The sequence below is a fragment of the Octodon degus genome, unplaced genomic scaffold (assembly GCF_000260255.1).
Source record: "Octodon degus isolate 3935 unplaced genomic scaffold, OctDeg1.0 scaffold00080, whole genome shotgun sequence".
In the NCBI taxonomy this organism is placed as follows: domain Eukaryota; kingdom Metazoa; phylum Chordata; class Mammalia; order Rodentia; family Octodontidae; genus Octodon; species Octodon degus.
In genome coordinates, this window is record NW_004524656.1 from 1,154,198 (window position 1) to 1,159,301 (window position 5,104).

At 37.8% G+C, this 5,104-nt stretch overlaps 1 long non-coding RNA gene across 1 annotated transcript in view; it reads right to left on the reverse strand.

Moving 5' to 3' along the window:
- Positions 1 to 256: 256 nt before the first annotated feature.
- The window catches only part of LOC111818128, a 39,281-nt gene continuing 34,433 nt past the window's right edge, over positions 257 to 5,104 (reverse strand). Inside the window, exons 2-3 of the long non-coding RNA XR_002822193.1 lie at positions 2,297 to 2,509; positions 257 to 1,790 (exon numbers count right to left, since the gene is read on the reverse strand). This is a non-coding gene — a long non-coding RNA (uncharacterized LOC111818128). The remainder of the gene's footprint in view (positions 1,791 to 2,296; positions 2,510 to 5,104) is intronic.

Genomic DNA, 5,104 nt, shown 5'->3' on the forward strand with positions numbered 1-5,104 from the left:
CTCTTTATTTAGAAAAGCTTTGTTTCCATTTCTTCTCCTTTTCTTTTTCTTTCCCTTTTGCCCTCCCCCTCTTTTGCTTGAGCAAAATAGGTCTCACTTCCCTCTGGAGATCCCAGATGATACCCAAGAGATGTTATGTAAATTCGAAGTTGATGTCACACAAAGGTGAAGAATGAAATCACAGATGGGGGCAGGCAAAATGCAAATGGGGAAGTTTATTGAGAAAGAAAAGGCAAAGGCATAGCTCTGACTGACCAACAGGAGCCCTAAATAGGTCACAAGAGGATTCTTTGTCTAGGGTTTCTTATAAATATGTAGATTGCGGAATTTAGTTCACGGCTGGTGGGCATCTAACACGGGTGGTCCCATTGGGTTAAAATAACAAATTAGGATGCAGGGCTTATATACAGAGTTCAAAAATCCATTTACTCAGAGTTTCTAAATTCCTCAAAAACAAGCCCAGATGCAGGAAGAGGTTTTTCTTTTTCTTTTCTTTCTTTTTTTTTTTTTTTTTAATGTGGTAGATTCCATTCAACTTGCATAATTTCTTCCCAGGGTTATTGTTCCTAACTGCCTACTCATATCCAAACTCTTATCACTGGTGTCATAGCTCTGAAATCCTTTTGGCTCAGGAACATTTTCATTCCCACAAAAGAATTATTGCTGTCTGTGGTGATTTCAGTCATGTGGTCTCCACTTTCCTGGGGTCCAGATGACCCCAGGTTTAGGAAAATGGCTGATATAGCTGAACGCCTTCCAGGTATGGCTGAATGCCTCCATAAATCTCTTATGTTGATGTCCTCGGTCTTTATTGTGGTTTATCTCCTGCCAATTCAAGGTTAATTAACCCTGTCTGGACAGTTTGTAGATAAACACTCCCTGAATGATCCCCATAACCTTATAAGAAGCTGAGAAGAGATCTGACCCAAGATTTACCAAAACAAAGGATGCAAAATGAAGGGTAAGTGTTGTTCTGCCTTTTGTCACCAATGCTGGGCATCTGTAGGCCCATTTGAAAAGCCATGGTTCAGAGCAAAATTGGTTTTTAAGTTCCTCCCTGTATTAGAAGAAAAACAAATCAAGTTTTAATGAGTAGCAGGTAATGACACAGGATTCTACCAATGTCCAAGCCCTGTCACAGCTCCTGACTACATTAAGACTGCATCACCTCAGCCTCCCTCGAAGGGGTTCAGCAAGGCATGACTGTCTTGCATTACAATGCTTCTGCTTATTCTTTAATAATTTCATTGCATTTGGAAACTCTCTCTGCATTAATATTTTATTTGACCAAATTAATCATGCGTCTGAGGCTGAAGCAAACTATCAGCTTTGATCTGGACAAGACTTATCTATCTTAATCCCTTTTCATCCCTATCCCCCCCCCCCATCACCACTACTTGCCTGCCCTCAAAGGCAATAAGCTCCTCACACTGCCCAGGTTTTGCACTGTTGCGATATTCTATGGCCAAACTATTATAATATGATTCTGTCATGATGGGGTATACAGTGAGTGCCTAAATACTTTGCAGGTGAAATGTAAAATAAAATTTACATTCTTCCAAGCTGACCTCTGAGTGCCTCTGATCCCCATGTAGGAACAAGACCGTAGCTACCACCCACCTCATTTCAGTTTTCTAAAAAATCGGCCACCTCCCTTCCCTTCTTGAAGTTGCTCATGTTTGGTTTTGTTGCTTCAGGATAATTACTGCTGGAGCTCAGGAACCAGGCCTCCTCTTTCTCCTGCGATATTTTTCTGTGAGGGAGCTAGCAACACATGTCGCTTCAACCTCCTGAAAGAAACCAGAAGCCCCATGTTTACATAGATGAAGCTTGTCTCCATGGCAATCCGCATCTTTCCCAAACTCTTTTCCACTCATTCCATTTCTCTAAAATAAACATGCAAAAATAAATAATTCAGAGAAAAGGTTGGAGCCAAGAGATAAGGAAACAAAATTCTCACTGATTTTTTTTTCAGAAATCTCATCTTTGTACTCATGGACTCCAGAAAGGTTATGATGTTTATTACCTGCCTTGCAACACTAAAAAAGGCCTAGAGGGCTTCTGAAGTTTACTGAAGCCAATGATGCTGGTAACAACGTGTCTTCTCTAACACCCAGCATGCGTGTATCACAACAGATTTCATATACCTCACATCACCGATGTAGGAAAAGATCCCATCTGTAACTGTCCACTATTCCCACTACCCACCCCTCAGATACACCCACTCACATTCCTTTGCAAGTTGCTGACTAAATGAAAGGACATAAAAAGCAACAAGTATTTATTGAAAACTCACGCTGAAGAGGTGGAGGGACGTATTTGCCTCAAGCCACGGTCTTACTGTGTCCATGCGAGTAAGGGTCTTTTCATGGGCAGGAACCGAGAGAAGAAGACAGAGAAATAAGGTAGATCTCCACATTTGTTTATCACTTTCAGTCGTCTTTAGCTCATTCTTCCCTTTCTTGTAGAGAGGAGGCCAGCATCTCCAAATTCACTCACTGATTTTGGTCTGAGGAGAGAAGGGAGTGTTGGCCATGCACTCAGCAGAAGAAATTCTATTTTGCACTGCTGGTATACTATCCAAAATGAACAGTATGAAAAGATATTAGACAATAAAACAGAAATAGTCCTAGACAAATTAGGATGATCAATGTCTAGTTCATCTAAACTTTCAAGATAAGATTAAGCAAATGTAAAAGAAAAGATTGACCCTTGCCTAAATATCTTCCCCATAACTACTAAAACAATCCAGTGCAAATAATTTAAATATTAGTAGAAGAAAAAGCATTATAAATATTAATAGAATGAAAAAATAAATAAAAAATGAATGTGTTTGTAACTTGGCAATGCTTATGTTTCTATATGATTTTATAGGACCAAGAAACAACTGTTGTATTAAAAGAAAAAACTAGATCTAAGCAAATGAAAGTCCATCGTTTTTTACACAAGATAGGATAGATATACAGCTACTTTCTCTTAGTTTATTGAGAAGAAAGGTCTGTCTTGTTTAATCAAAATATCATGTCTGCATCTTGTCCTCTGAATAACTACTATGAAGACAACAATATGCAATGTATTAATTATTTTAGCCGCCCGACTTTCCTGTTTTGAAACTGTTTCATTGCTATTTTATCTTTTTTCTCATCAAAATGGATAAAAAATAAATAAAATTTAAAAATAAAAAATGAAAGTCTATAGAAACAAAAGTATAAGCCCAAGCTCAGTTCAAAATCAAAGACAAGCCCAAACAAACATAGAAAGAAAGACTTTTTCAACTAGCTTTGTGGTATTATTTTTAGCTCAAAAACACCAAAGTTTAAAAACAAAAAAGAACAAAGCTAACCCTGAATGAATCAATCACTTTCTGGTATGAAGCAAAGAAAGCTCAAATTCCCTTGTGCTTTAAGGAATGAGATTAAAATTCCATTTTATACTTACTTAGGATAGTACCACATTTGTGACTTACTGATTCCCACCTTAAGAATTACTAACATACACATGTGTATGTTCAACATATCCATAGACACATACATGCACATTGTAAAGCTTATATATACATATGTATTTAATACACATACATATACCATATATTATTATTGGTATATATAAACATATGTATTTCAAATATGGTATATGTTTATGATATATGAGTGTATATATGCAAGAAGAAAAGAAAAATTTATAAAAGACAATCAGTTTAAAAGTCAGTCAGTCTAGGCATAATCTCTGTCAACCTTCTACCAACAGAATTCTGATTTATTGAAAATAAATCCTCTAAACTACAATTCATGGGCAGTCTGTTGAAGAATCTCATTCAAGTTTTCACTGCCTACTGAGAAGTAAGGCTTTGAATATTCACTCAAAAAATACCCTCTCTAAACTACTTAGGAGTAGTGCAAGCCTTCATAGTTTTCTACTCCAGTGATCTCTTTCATAACTGTCACATTGCCAGAGTAAGCCACAGGCTTCTCATGACCTCATTATATCTGATGGGTCCATAAAAGTACATTCAAGAATGCCTTATGTTCATTTAAAAAGTTCCCATAGCCTACATAGTAGGTTTCACATTATAATGTCTTCCTCCACTCTTCATTCCCATCTCTTCTATCACCACAGCTCTTATCCAATAATATGTAGTATAAGAATTTGTGGCAGCCTATCATATAGCATGAGGATTTGTGATGGAGCAATAAATACATGATTTCTCTTGTTATATTTGTAACTCACCATGGTACTCACAAGAGACAGATGGAGACTGAAGTGTGCCCATTGCTGATAGAGCTGACAGGACAACATGCCCTTAGCTTAACTTGTATTTCAGTCAACAATGAGGAGTCACACTTCCTGCTCACAAGTACTTCTGGAGACAGAGCTAGGCACCTGAGCAGAGGATGAATTTGCACAGCTACACTTATGTGAGAGAATAGACCACGACACAGAACACGCTGGCTGGAGATGCAAGATCTCACAAGGGACCAGACTGCCAGAGATCTGGATCAAATGTCCTCCATTTTCTCCTCAAACTTGCCAATAAAACAAGGCAGTAACCAGGGGTGGAGTCATTAAAATGTCTCTACAAGATAAATAACTTCCAGGCATCTGTTTTTCTCCTTCATCACCATGACTTCTTAAATTGAATGCTTGCCATGTGAACTCTCAGATTATCTTTTTCTTAGCAGTATTTCTTTAAAGCTGCAAAATTCATTTTAAGTACTCTTTAGCTATACTACACATAGTTTGCTATGCAGTATTGTCATTATCATTCAATTCTAACTTGTTTTTTTTTATTTTTGTTGTTGTTGTTGTTTGTTTGTTTTTTGGGTTTTTGTTTTGGTTTTTTGTTTTGTTTTGTTTTGTTTTTTGCAGAACTGGGGATTGAACTCAGGCCCTTGCACTTGCCAGGCAAGCACTTATTCTACTGAGCTATCTCACCGGCCCCTAAGTTTTCTTTATTTGAAGAAGTGACTAGGGATTGGATCCAGGGGTGTTCTACCACTGGAGTATAGCCCCAGCCTGCTTTCCCCCTCCTCCTTATCCTCATCTTCCTTCCTTCCTTCTTTCCTTTCTTCTTCTCCTTTTCTTCTTCTTCTTCCTCCTCCTCCTC